Here is a 15,356-nt window from a genome sequence, read left to right on the forward strand (position 1 = left end):
CCTGCACCCAGTGTCCGAGAGCCGCATCGCAGAGCAAGCGTGGGGACCAGAGGACGCGGTCAGGAACTGGCAGCAGCACTGAGACCCTCTCCCCAAAACACCCTCACACCCAAACGCTCCAGGCACCAAATGCCCTTGACCCCAAATGCCCTCTCCCCAAAATGATTTTGCCCTGCCTCCTGTCCCGAAATGCTTTTGCCCCCAAGCGCCCTCAGCCTCACCCTCACCTTCAAGGGTCCTTTGCTCCCAAACATCCTTGCCCCAGATGTTTTTGTTTGTCTCCCTTGCTCCCAAATACCCTTGCTTCCAAACAGCTTCACTCCCATGCAGCATCACCTCCAATCTTCCTTGCACCAAAACACCCTCACTCCTAAACTCTTTTCCCCCCAAAGCCACTTGCCCCCAACCTCCTTCAACCAAGTAAGTGGTTTAGCGGGGTTTAGCTGCTCTTGGTGATCCTCAGAACTGAAATGTGGAAATGACCCTTTCAAGCAGCCTGCAAGTGTTGCTCCCATGCGTCCATCAAAAAGTCCCCTGGCCCCAGACACATCTCAGTGCTAGAAAGCTGTAAAACTAATTTGGCACCTCTGCCCTCCTGGATCTGGCTAACAGGCAGTGGTCTCCCCCTGGTTTTGTGGTATGAGCACATGGTCTGTGTGTCCTGCTGCCCTGCACTCATCCCCGTATCTGAGTATTGGGAAGGTGGCAGCCTGCACGATTGCTTCCAGGGGTTTGAAGACTTTTGTCGGTAGAGGCTGGGAGCAGAAAGACCCACAAAACGACTGCTGTGGCAGTAGGGTATAGGGGCTGGGGAGGATAGCTGGGTGATTCCAGGCTTTTTCTGACACAGTGCTGAACCTACGCATATTTCTGGGGCTGTGCTCCCACATGTCCCAAATTCAGAGTGCATTGAGCTATGTGAGATTGAGAGACATAGAAAAGACGCGTCTTGCTTTATTTCTCTTTGAACTGCTCGACTTAAAAAGTTTGTGAAGGTCAGATTAATGAATGAAAGAAAAATGCTTGATATTGTAGAGTTAAGAGGCATAGAGTTAAATAAAAAAGGGTGTTGGGGCTCTGGCAGTTTGAGACATCCACTTTTCATGCTCGTCCATGCCCCTTCCCAAGGCAGCGGGTTCTACAATTGTTTATTGTTGAGACGTTGAGAAGACTGTGTTCATATCAACGTGGTGGTGGTGGTGCATTGAAACAATGAGGAAAAACAGAAATACGGAGATGTGTATCGGTGCCACTGCCAGGTGTGCTTGTACCAGGGCTGCAGTTTTGATCCTCCAGCGTGAGTGTCTCTGCTGGGTCTGTGGGAGCACACAGAGCTGTAAGGGAGTGTCAGTGGCCTGCAAGCGCTCACTGTCTGCCTACAAACTCATGCCTGTCTTGCATTACCAGGTGCTGTGGCGGCAAGTTGCATGACAAAGTTACAAAGCACAGGGTAGCGCCAAGTGTTAAACCATGCAAAATTCCATCTCTGAATACATCAGTGAAGAAAATTATGTTTTCATTTCTTAGAAGGTCATAGCTCAAAATCTCTTGTTTCTTTTTCTCTCTTTCCTCCTCTCTGCAGCTACATTCCTCTACTTGGACATTTAGGCCAGGCATTTCTGGGTTTGTACATTCTGTGGATAAAAGGCCTGTTGAGGAAATTCCCCATACACTTCGATTTTTTGCCACTTTACTTCCTGCTTGAACTGTCAGTTCCTAGAGACTCTAAAGGTCTGAGGCTGTTTTCTCAAGGAAAGCTCTTAATTTAAGTGGCCTGTTAACTGTTAATTGCTGTTCTGTTCTGGCTATTTACCTGAATATCATGTCAAACCTGCTGTTCTGGTCTGGAGGCTACACTGGTTAGCTGCTCTGATCTCTAAACTACTACTGCTTTCTGCTGTTTTATTGAAGACCAAGGTAATATTTCTTTTCTTAATGCAAACTGACATTTCCTTAGGTTTAAGGATTTTGTTGAGCAAGCTGTCCCCCAAAACACAGCACTATACCAGGTACTAGGGAGAAAATTAACTTTATCCCAGCTGAAACCAGGACAACTGCTTATACAAGAATCTCAATTTTATGTCTGGTAAAAAAAAAGCTTCCCTGAGACTTGAGACTTAATATTCAAAGAATGTTGTTGTTTCTTGTTCTTCAGTATGGATGCGTTTAGAGGAGAAAAACGTTTGGAGCTGGGCAAAACAATGAGGAGTTGATGGGTAGGCGGTTAACAGAGTTAGGTAGGAGCTGGTTCTTATCAAACTACAAACATTGGTATGTTCAGTGTAAGCAAAGCTTGAACTTTTAATGTATGCTTACCAGGCTGACTGGAAGTTTGAAGAAGGTCATGTTATCTCCAGGGCTGTCTTGAGATCTGTGCCATTAATACAGCACTGGTGATGGCAGTGAAATTCCATCCCTAGAAACAATTTCATTCATGTACTGTATTTAGTAAACCTAGGTTCTGTTTTCTGGTAACTAACTTTATGAAATCAATGCCATATTTTTGATGTTTGACTGGGATAGTCACAGAAATGATAAAAAATGCTGTTAGAATGGATATAATTTTGTCTCAGACTGAAGAGAGCATTAATGGGGCCGGTTCCCCTTTGGTGAGTGTTTGTAGCTTTTTGATTAATGAGAGTTCATTTGGGTATTGAGAGAAGAAGAGACCTCTCAAATGACGCTGAATCTGTTTCCCCAGTATGTAATAGAATGAAACTCTCAGGCTGTCGCTGGACAGTAAGATATTCTGACATGAATATATATTTTGGAGCTCTGCACAAAATGAGGATTTCATGCATAGGCAACACAGTGTGACAAGTCATATCCTGTGTGACCTTGTGCTTACAGTATAAAGTTGTGTAATAATATATTCTGCTAAATTAATACACAAAATGGGTAGAACATACCTCATTTTTATGCTAAGAATGGTATTTTTCAATTCTAAGCACCTTTTATGCTAAGACCTCAAAGTAAATTACAGGTAGGAGTAAGCCAAGCTTCAGAACACCATTGTGAATTTTTGTATTATCATTCAGAGACTACTTGGAAGGTGTCTTTATTAATTACTGATATTTCATTTTCTGTTAATTATTGTCTGACTTGCTTGCTCTCTGATACTGTTTTCTCTCCTAATATGTTAACAATAAAATGTGATCTTATGAAACTGAAAAAAAAGAAATATTTTAATTTCAGCCACAAGAATGGACAGATCTGTCAAGGTTAAGAGAAAAAACAATACTGACTTTGATTCCTCAAGGAATTAGCAGAGATTTTGCCAGTAGGATGTGTTTTATGCAGCTGAAACATAAAGTAAATTTGGGATGTGTGATTCATCCTGTGATGCAACCCTAGGTGAAAGGCTGATAAGACTACAAAGAGGTTAGCTGAGGGAACAAAAGAAACCTAAATTATTTTGTTTAATTCGAATCACAAAGAATAGGATTTCCAAAAGTGCTGATTACTGGCTTAGTTCTACTCTCATTAATGTCAGCGGTAAAAATGTCATTTACTCCAATGAGAGCAGATTTAGGCCACTGATGAGTGCTTTAGCGATCCTGTCCTTTATGCTTGCAAAGTGTGAGTTGAATCTTGCATTCCTGATACTCCAGCATGTGTTCAGCACAGGATTTGACTCTGTCATACCCCTGTCTGTGGAAATAGAGTAGCATTTCTGGGATAAGAATCCAGCTCGTAACATTGTTCAGTAGCTTTTTCTCCATCGATGTCAGTGAGGTTATATGGGCAGTCAATTAGTACAGCATTTACTCTAACTTATTAATGCATATTTACAACCCTAATTCCAGTTTAACAGAATGTTTTGTGGTGGAGCATTTACAGAAAGAGCATGTGGAAAAATTATCACCACATGTATTAAGCACAAAGAAAGCATCCCTATACTGCTGTGTAGGAGCAACTGACAAAACAGAACATATTACAAGAAACTATCTTTTTCATTAAGTCTGCACAAAATGAGGATTTAACGCATGGGCAGCACAGTCAGTCCCAGCGGTTTAGTGCCCATAATCCCACCTCGAAAATGGCTTCACAATAATAATTACTGTTACAAAATGGACACTGCTGCTACTTTTGGCATGTCTACTTCACACATAACTAATTGCAGACACAGAAGGCAAGATCTTGCTTTACCAGCCGCCTAGTTCCAGAAGTGCAGCTATGTTAACCTTCCCATAAGATTTCCAGTCTCAAGCTGACAACTTTCTGCTTTGCCTTATTTTGCCACAATAATGCAGAGCATGTGCGGCAGCCACCCTCACTTTGGCATGCTCAAACTATCCCTGGACATTAAGATACTATGACATGAATATATATTTGTGAGCTTTGCACAAAATGAGGATTTCACGCATAAGCAACATAGTGTGACGAGTAGTATCCGGCATGACCTTGCAAATGCAGGCTGAGCTCCAGAATAAACAGCTCAAAAGAGCAAGGAGTAGAGCAGATTCCCAGGTTCTGGAAGGAACTTGCATGGTTCCGTTCCAAGCCGGCAGTGAGTAGCATACAAGTCTTCCTACAAATTCCTAAAACTTACCTGCTTTATACAGGTGGAGAAGTACCATGGCCCAGAGAAGAAAATTTTCCCAACTACTTTTAGAAAGGCAGGGTTATTATTATAGAAAATCCATAATCGATCAGTGGAACTCACCACAGAGAGCTGAAAATACTCTTCATGGCTGAAGATTTCAAAGCTCCTGGGTTCCAGAGGTGGAGTGTTGTTTCTCATTCTAGCAGGGCCTACATTTGTTGCTCGTTAAGCTGTAGTTCCTATCTCCTGTACATTTTCTAGTCAGCTTTTTTCTCTTGTTAAATGAACGATAGGTTTGGATGAAACAGTTTTTTTCTGCCTTTCAAAAATAAACAGTGTGACCTTTTAAAGTTGAAAATAGCATAGATGTTACTGATATGTATAAGGAGGTAAGAAAGTGTCTTTTTGCACCTCTTTTTCTCATAGTTCAGAACAACCTGGTGCAATCTGGCCCCTTGTCGGTGCTGGCCTTGAGCATGGGCAGCCAGACTCCTGAGTGGGGGCAGAAGAGGTTGCAGAGCCTGTTGGTGCAGTCAGAGCCCTGATAAATAATCTTCCATGCTAATGTAATAAAAGCATTATTTATGCACAGCTAATGACTCATCAGTGCGAAGTTTTCTTTAAGGTTATCTTTGCTCAGATATATTATTGTACATTCTTGTTCAAGGGAACTAAAATAAAATACGACCTTGAAATATGCATGTTATCCTTATTTAGACTGCATCAAAGATGCATATTATTCAGCATATTTTTGATTTATTTATTGTTCAAAATTTCAGTGGTTTTCATCAGCTTTTTAGGTATAAAACTGAGTCTACTGCTGTGGGCTTGTGATTAGTTCTGGAACATAATGCCCTGCAGAAACAAGACAGGAAAGGATCTCAAGAGGCCATCTTCTTTTCTCAAAGGCAGGACAGCTGTGCTGTTCTTGGTGAAAGTTTGTTCACTCCATTCTTAAAAACCTTCTGCAACAAAGTTTTTGCAGCCTTCCTGGGCAACCCATTGACCTAAATCTCCCTTGCCATATTGAATTCCGTTACCACTTGTTGTAGCTAAACTGGACATAAAGAGGAGTCTATTCACTCCTCTCTGTCTTTTCATGTATCCAAAGAACATTACTCTGTGCCTGCCAGTCATCTCCTCTTGGGACTCAGCAATCCCAGTTTCTTCCCCTGTTCCTCAGAAGTCAAAGTCCAGACTCCCTCCAGTTAGTCCAGACCCATCTCGAAGGGTTGAGCTGGGACTTAGTCTCACTCCAGCCAATGCCCTATCATCTCTCATTAGGATGGCATTTATTTTGTTTTTATCAGTCCTCTTGTTTAAACATGCCAACATAGTGTTTTCTATTTAGGTTTAATTCTTAGGGCTTTATTATTACATGATGCTTGCAGACTATGGAGAAAGTAGCATTAGTAAAAGTGAAGAATATATATATCTTAACATGGCAATATACCTTATCTGTAAGATACTTTTTTATGCGTTTTATTTTTCTTCTCTCTCCTTTTCTAGCTGAGGAGATAATTTTAGGTAAATGGCAATCCCACTCCTATTTCCAATGTAAGGATAGGATTGTTTGAAGTGTAACATAGTCCCATACTATCTAACTGTCCTATATATTTACAAGAATAAGTTATTCTGGTTCTGCTTTTTGCTAAGGTCTATTAGGAAAATCATGCCTAACTGTTAGAATTATTGATATATAGATGCAGACACAGCAGATCATAGACTCAGTGCATACATTTTGGCCTAGAAACACATTCATTTTCCTTCTAAAAAGCATTCTATAAAGTATAATATATTTGATAATATTTCTTAAATTGTGAAGTCTTTGTGGTTGGGATATACATAAATGTTTGTAGAGCACCTAGCATTCATCTCTGATTGGGGCCTATGGGTAGTTTAAAAACATAAATATTTAATGGTAATGGTAATTACCCTTTTTCAGAATAATAATGTCTTTGAAGTTCCATCTTGGATGAGTGAAACCCCCTTAATTTTTTTTCCACCACTTTGAAGAATATTCTCTTGTCATCAGAAGCATTTCTGGAATTCGTAGTTTTGTACATTGCAAAAATGCCACACTTCATAAATTACAGAACTGTCCGCTCCAACCTGTCTCCTGCTTAAGATGTACAGAAATCAGAATGCAAGTGGCATGTCTGAGAGTATTCTTTGGATGTTTCTACCTTAGTGTTTTAGTTCAGATCAAGAATGACGTTTGGAAGGGATCAGGCCCACTTCCAGCACTTTGATTCTCATGGAGTGGTGTCCCAGAACAAAAACTGGATTAAACTACACTGGAAGGTATTATCTAGGAGCACACGCAGTGCGCTCCAACTGCTCGGGAGTATCCGTTCCACAGGACCAGGCCAGAACTAGCCTGTAATAAGCCATCTGAAAAGTATGTAATATGGACATTGGGCCCTTAGCACCCTTTTGCTTTACAGGCCATCTCTCGTTTCCCTGCCTTATCTGCTAATGTAGACATGGTCCTTGGTTTCAGAGCTGAGAGGCCATTGGGAAATAACCCCCAAATGATTGCATTACACAAAGTTCACTGCTTTATTAAAAAATCTCCAAGGAATATTCTACCAGGTACCAACTCCTAGCCACAGTGAAGTATACTCTACTTTATTAAAATTGTGAAAGAAATGACAGAAGGGTTTTCTTTTGACTGCATTTATGAATCTTTGTGGAAAAGGCCAATTAGTGGAACTATTTGTGGAGTCCTCTGCTTGATTTTCATTTGATGACCTGGTGGTAAGATACCTAGCAAGGCAAAGGCTTTGCCATATGGCACTGCAAGCATGCAGGCAGGTACTTTACGTGACCTATGAAAACTTGACACAATATCGAATTTATGGTATCCATTTAAAAATGGCTGTCATGATGTATCGACAGCAGCACTAGCAAATAAATAATACATATTTTTAAAATTTCCGTAATTACATGTTTACCCAATAGGCCAGAACAGCTCTGTCCCAAGGAGCTGTTGCAGTCTGAGTAAATAATACATGTTTTAAAGTCCATAATTACATATTTAAACGATAGACTATCAAGGAAATAATGCACATTTTAAAAAGTCCATAATTACATATTTACATGATAGTCTGTAAATTCTGTAATTACTTATTTACACAATAGACCATAGCAGCTGTTACAGTCTATTATGGTAACTCTCATAGAATTACATTATGGATTTTTTTATAACTTAAAAAATAAGTATATTTAACCAGAAAATTGTATTGTTAGTCTTAAAAAACCCCACAAACCTATAAGATAAGAAAATGTACGTAAAGGTAAAAATGTAGGGTGATACAGAGATAGAGAAGTTCTTACCCCTTCAGTGATAAATGTCTTTTGTTAGCATGAGTAGCTTAGGATTTTTCATTAATTTTAGAATTTCTTTATTTAGGTAGCTGAAATATAAATATGCAACATTATATGATTATACTTTCCTTATTGTCATGTAGACATTCAATTTGGCTAAGCATTTGCGATTCTTAAAATTCTTTAGTTCCTGTTCTGCTCTTATTAAAATCAGTGATAAAACTCCCATCAACCCTGGTTTCAGAAATCATTTATATTGAGGACAGCACTTAAATATGTACTTGAAATCAATGGCACTTAAGCATCTTTTAAAAATAAGCACATACTTAAGGACTCTCATGAATTCTGATGGACCGAAACATATGATTAAATGCTTTCCTGAACTGGGATACTGTCTTTCATGAAGGCAGAATTGGAGCCTTCCACTCACATGGCTTTTATTGGTGGGCCACAGGTTTTTTGTTGTTCATGATGTGGCTTCTCCCTGAGGGAGGGCTTTTTTAGCATGTTTAACTACAGACATACACGTGTAAGAATCAGTGCTACGGCAAATGCGTTGCTACTCCTTTGTTCTTTGTAGAGATTCATGAATTGAGAATTCATCCTGTGTTTTCCATAGCTCAGCTGCTGAATTTATTCCTCATGTTAAAGACTGGATCAATACACCTAAATGAGACTTCTGTCCATAATTACTACTAAATAGGAAGGCTAAATCAAGCAAGTCAGAATCTGACATTTAGCTCAGCCGGACCTTATGCATTTAGTAACGAAACAGAGTATGAGAGAAACCTTTGATCCTCACTGTTAGTTTCATTAAAACATTTGAGTTAAGAGAATTTGAAATGTTGGGAGCCCCATTTATAAACATGCTTTAAATGTAATGAAATATGCAAGTATGTTTTAACAGTGGTTTGAGGTCGAGGTGTTCAGCTGCGCTATATAGGCTGGTCACATATTTTGACAGAAAGTACTACATAAAGGGCTGAAGGTTTTGCCTTTTCCTTGCAACAAACCAGCGTAGCATCACATTTGGTAAAGAAGTATCTATTCAGAAATAGAGATGACATTTTATCAAGTGAAATATGCAGAAATTGACTTGCACAGGGGAAAAAAAGCCCCAGCAAGATATACTTCTGCTATTTTTTGCCACAGATCTTCCCAGCTGTTGTTACTGACACCAGTGCACACATCTGGATATTTGGTTAAGTGACCTGGAGCATCAAAGGCCAAAGGGAAAGTCGATACCAATCCTTTGTTAAAAGCACAAAGCTGGTAGAAGAAATTATTAAGTAGCAGCAGCCTAATTCTTCGCTCTTGCATGATGCTTTTTATCTGTGTACAACAGATAAACAGCATTACCTTACTGGTTAGTCTTTGAAATCAGCAAATGAAAACAAGGGATGTAAGGGATTAGAGAAACAAATGTGAGAGCAATAACTTCAGGTTAGGTAGGAGCCATATTTAAATGGTTTTAATTTAAAAGCATCTCCAGTCTTGCATTCTCCACAACAGATCCTTGCATTTGAGAAGTAAAAAATAGAAGACATCTCTCTCTTGTTGGACAGCCCTGTGGCAATGAGAATAACCGATCCTCTTCATGTAAGTGCTATCCCTGTGAAACTGTCAAGGTCAGTTTCTGTGTCATTTTTCTACTCTGCCATTAAAAAATATACACATAAACATTTGCTGGTTTTGTAACACTTCCAAGCTTTACACTCGAGTTAGCATACAGGAGTCGTCATCTTTTACACGTGCATCCTAATCCTGCAAGATATTCAGATTCTTTGAAGGTTTTGCAGATCGTCAGCTTTTCACCAGGTGAATGTTGAGAATCTTCACTACTCCTACCCTTTTTTATTTGTATGGCATCCATCCTTGCCAGGCAGGTATGTTATCTGCCAGAAGTTCTGTTACATATTATTGCTAAATAAAGATTTTGTGTTCATGGAACTGTGGCAGTTCTCTAATAATTCTGACCTGAGGTTGAATACATCCAGAAGTGCGCAGTATACATTTACACAAATAAACAAGATGTGTTGCACAACATAAATTTACATAAATAAACAAGATGCGTTGCACCATATAAGCTATATAAAGGGAAAGCTTTATTATCATATGCTTTTTGGGCACGAACCAGCTTATTTTATTGTGAAAAATCCCACTGGGGAGCCAGCACAGGAAATATTACATGAAGAAGGCAGGCAGATTCCAGCACATTATATTTGCCAATAAGCAGTACTTTGCACTTGTAATTTTGTTAATTGTCAGAAGTAATTTAAATTCATCAATTATCAATGAGTAATTCTATCAGAAGTATTTCTAGGAAAAGTTAAAATCCCAGTTGGACTGACACAACACTTTCTCCTTCAGAGATAGATAAATTTAGTAGAGAGTAATTTGTCTCACATGGTATTTTCAAATGTTCTTGGACAATTAGAGTTGAGGCTAAAGTGAGACTTTATTGCTATCTTCACATCTGCAACAGTAGAGTATGTGTCTTTCTGAGGAGACAAAGCCAGGCTTTTCTCAGAGGTGCAGAGTGAAATGGGAAGAGGCAACGGACATGAGCTGCAATGGGGGAAATTCTGATTAGGTATTAGGAAGAATTTATCCCCTGGGGGCTAGTCAAACACTGGAACAGGTTACCCAGACAGACCGACACTCAAACCTTGGCAAGTTTTGCACTGGGTTCCCAACTATCTTTTGTAGGTTGCCATAGATGTAGGACAGGTTTTGGCTGTGGTCCCTCACCATCTTGCCTGTATTCTGCAGAGAGCTTTCAGATTAAAATGTGTTGTGCTGTATAAAAATAAACAGTTACTATTACTGGTTTGTGGTGGTCCTCATTTGCGATAGAAGAGCAAGTGATTACATCACTTGGCAGCTATGATGACAAATACATATTTGTCAGAAATAGTTATTTACTTTATATGCACATGTTAGCTTTCTTTTATTGCTTTTTTTATTATAATGGAACTTGAGGACAGAGACAGATTTCTTCCCTGCAGTGTTAACTACAGTAAGAGGCAGCATTATGGAATGTCATCTAATGCCTCTTATAATGATAAATATTTCTGAGACAAAACGTTGTGAAAACTTGTATGTATGAATTCCTTCATCCCAGTTATTAGGATGGGGGTGAAACTACAGCTTACTATTGCTAGGGATTTGTCAGCAACTAAATGACTCCTTGCAGGTAGAGAACACCTCCTTCCCCCTACCATCTTTTCCATAGTTTGTGTGCTATCCTTTAAGGTCTGTATGCAAGCAGTACATCTTTTCCCTGTAGGACAATGTTTTGCATTTGATGATGCCAGGTACAGCTGAAGAACACCACAAGAGAGGAAAGACCAACCTTTAAATGCTTTTTTCTTGGTGCTTTATACTCTTTGTAAAATTTAAGAATCTGTTAATATAATATTGAAATGGCTGAGCCTCTGGAAGAGGGAGTCACATTCTGCAGCACAGTTGGTCAAGAAGGCCCATTTTATAGGTGGGTAAACTGGGACTCGGAGAAACTAAAGGACTTTCCCAAGGTGCCCCTGGGAGGATGGTAATACGGCTAGCATAGAACTGAGGAATTTTTACCTATTTTGTCCCATGCATTAGTCAAGAAAAAATGGTGCAGATTGGTAAAGATAGTTATTTTCCTTCTGTCTTAAAAGTATTCTGAGAGCTGAATTTGATGAATTTCAGTGTTCATCAAAGCAAAGGAAGTTTTACTGTAGCTCTAACTAGAGTGAGAGACAGCGTGGAAAGGTGTTGTGCAGGCAAGCCCTCACAGCTGTGTTAATGGACTTCAAACCTGACCTGCCGCACCCCTTCAGTGAACTGTCAGGCCTCTCTAGTTCAAAGAGTATAAAGGGGAATTGGGCTATAGTTAACGGGTTCATCTGTTTTTCTGTTGCATGGAGTCTTGACTCTTTGTTTTAAAGGATGTTGGAAAAATATCAAGCGGAGGACTAATGTGAGGGCTAATATGAGGAGCAGGAAGAATGTCATATGAGGCAAAATGACCGTAGCTAAGAACTTTCCATAGCAGCTGAGCAGAATAGCTGTGGTTCTGCCCTGTTGAGTCCTGCAGAAATTTAAACAGTCAATTAAAATTCCACGTGTGAGAACAACCAGAAAAAAAAAAGTCAGCAAATTTTCAGACACAACAAATTCTATTGACATGTAATAAATGTCATCCTTTCTCTTGAATCTTGTTCAATTTCCACTGCTTTTGTTCGAAGGATGTATGTTTTTAAAATGCAGCTGAGTAACTTTCTGAAAGCATAATTCTTAAATAGGTCTGGTTTTGGTCTTGATAGTTTTATGGTTATGCACCTAAAACAATAATATCAATAACAAAACCCAGATACCTTTGGTGGTGGTAGCAGTGCATGTTGCTTACTAGTTGTTCCCGAGACATGTTTGAAATCGAGAAAGTCAGACTTCTAGAAATCAGGGCTTCAGAGAACTAAAGTAATGATTTCCCCAATTTTTTATATCGTATCTTTTGAATACTTGATATCTACACACACAAAGAGAAATGCTTCAGCTGTTGTTCTATAGAAGTCTTGTTAAATGACTGAAAAATGAAATAAGAAGTCTTGTTCTTAGTGATGAACAGTGCATGTAAGTAATTGGTCACTCATATAATTAAGGGCTGGTGGGTTTGATACCTAATATATTTTTAATACATTGGGGGATTCTGGGCGAAAGATAAGAAAATTAGTAACTTAGTGTAAGACCTATTAATATTCACAAGCCCATGTGTTCACAAACTCCAGCCCAGGGTCTTTATGCAATCACAATGTACTTTTAATGACTATTGGTACGTTTCCTATACACCCAAACCAGTTTTGTATAAAAGTAACTGTATGTCAAAACCATGCAAATGGCTAGCGACTGCTTTGAGGCTGGTTGAAAATTTGGCCTATCTACATCCTCACCTATCACATAATTTCACAACTGCATTTATATTCAGTCAATGGTGTTAACACTGTAGCTTTTGTGATAGTTCCTCTAATATTTCTGAATGCTATTACAATAACTTCTCTATCACCTGCACCTTTTAATGATTCATAAATTCCTTGATTTCTATGAACAGAAAACTATAATAGCACTATAATCAGGACAGCATGCTACGGTATAGCAGAAACTTCTGCTGCCTGACTACCTCCAGCTTTCCTTCATTGCCTGACTAAATTGTTCCAAATGAGGTTTCCACTACAATTTGAAACAAGGAACTCCTGAATTCAACACAAATACCAGTGAAGGAGACCATGCTGAAAATTAAAAAGCAAAATAGACAATAACATGTAACAGATTTCAAATAGAGTAAATGCAAGGGCATTCATTGAATAACAGGCATATTATTAGCTGTACCGTAGTTTCTCTTTTTCCTCTTTCAGTCATTTGGTCCTTTTAACTAACAATTTCCACTGTCCACCACCTATACCTTGCATACACAGCACACATGTTCTGATGCAATGATACTTTCCAGTAACTTTTTCTGGGGTTGTTTAACAGCTTCATTTGAAAACACTAAGAGACTTCATGAATCAGGCTGCGTGATAAATGCTGGTTTTCAGGCACTCCTCTTTGTTTTCCACCTACCAGGACTAAATCAGTCCCTTAGAACTGCAGTAAGTGAAACATCATAGGCATGACAGAAATTGCAGATGCTATAATCAGAGGGCTCTGTGGTTTTTTTACTGTGGTTTGTTTTTTCCCCCTAAGCTTTTAAGAAACTACCTCACTCCAAAGAATTAGGCACTGGATGCAAAAGCTTTTCCAGAAACTAGTGATATAGTTCCATTTTATTCCATCTCGGTACTGATTAAAAGCTTTGACTGTTGGCTGGCCATGCCATGTCTTATGTGATCAGTCTGCCTGAAAGGTGTTCATCATAAAACTTACCATTTCTCATATTAATTTTGGTAGCTTTCTCATCTGATTAGGCAGACATGGAGAAAAATCCCCTCACTTCTAAAGTATAGGTAAGAGATACCTTAATTTCATAAATTACCTTGTGCTGCACTGTTTTGTGATGAGATGTGCTGTGTATAGAAATCGAGAGCTGTCAGTGTGCTCCTTCCACTGGCTTTTAAGTCATTAAAAAATAAACCTTCATTGATCAGAGTTCGTTCTGTATGGAGCGATTTTTCAGATGCGCGCAGTGCTGTCCTAACTTTGCATCTGTTGAAGTCAACAGGAATTCTACTATTAACAGCATTAGGCCAACTGAGTACTTTTGAACGTCATAGGCTTCGGGGGTTTTTTAGGGTTGGTTTTTTTTTTTTTTGATTGTGCACGTATAATTTTTGCTTTACTAAAGCAATTTATGGAAAACCTCTTTATCTAAGCATTAACAACAAAACAGGTATGAACTCCATCTTCATTCTTCCACTTCACAGTAATACTTCTAATAGCATTGAATGACATCTTGCCTTGAAGCCAATGGCAGCTGTGTCTGGTTAGGAAGGAATATATAAAGTAGACAGTAGAAAATGGAGGTAAAGGAGAAAACACATAATGTCATTGGAATAAGAGAATTTATATATCAAGTCTTGGAGTTAGGTAATCTAATTTTTTGTTGAAGAGATTGTTTTCTGGATTGGCAGTACCTATATCTAGATTAAACATGTAAGTGTTTTTTCACTCACCCCATTTTTTTTGAAGATGTTACATGCTAACCTGCTGTGTAAAAGGGACTGTCTTCTGTGGCTGGTGAAGTTAAGAAATCATTTTCCCTTTTCTTTGCTTCATGATATGTTTCCATTTTAACTATCAGTTTCCCATTTCTGTAGCAACCACTGCACCATTCCACTGCCTGTAACTAATATGTTGATAATCATTTAATATAACTTCCTTTTAAAACCAGCTACTATGCTGGCAAATTGGAAGTTAAAAAATGTGCCTGGTTTTAAGGAGTATTCTGTTGCAATTCGTTTGTGATTTGTATAAATCAACATGTATTATTTAAAAGAAAAATTGAATCTATTATCTAATCTACTGGGATGTTCAACTGTATCCAAGAGTTGTGGCTAAAGTGATAAAGTTGTCACTTGTACCAATGGTGTCATCAGTTGTACTGGGTTAGGACTGCTGTTATTCAATATTATTGCGTTTTAAAATCAGATGAACTTTGGGCAGAATTCGCAGATGATAGGCTGCTATCTAGGGTAATCAAGATCTTAGAAGTCTGGTGAGGAGTTTTAGAAACATCTGCCAAAGCTGAGTAAATTAACAGGTTAAGGAGAGAAAGAATTCTTGGAGATGAGTATTAGAAAAATTTTTTATTTTTAAATTAAAATCTATTTCCAGATTCTATACTAGCTTTATACTTCTTGTGGAGATCTCTGTGTCATTCTGAACAGATCAGTAAAAAAACTCTCTGTGATAACTTGGCCATTGAATTCGCTCCCAGCTTCCACTTAAATCAGTGGCAATAATACAGCTGATTTCAGTGGGCAATGATCAGTGTCTTAGT

This window comes from Egretta garzetta, unplaced genomic scaffold (genome assembly GCF_000687185.1).
Source record: "Egretta garzetta isolate BGI_Z169 unplaced genomic scaffold, ASM68718v1 scaffold306, whole genome shotgun sequence".
Taxonomy (NCBI): Eukaryota; Metazoa; Chordata; class Aves; order Pelecaniformes; family Ardeidae; genus Egretta; species Egretta garzetta.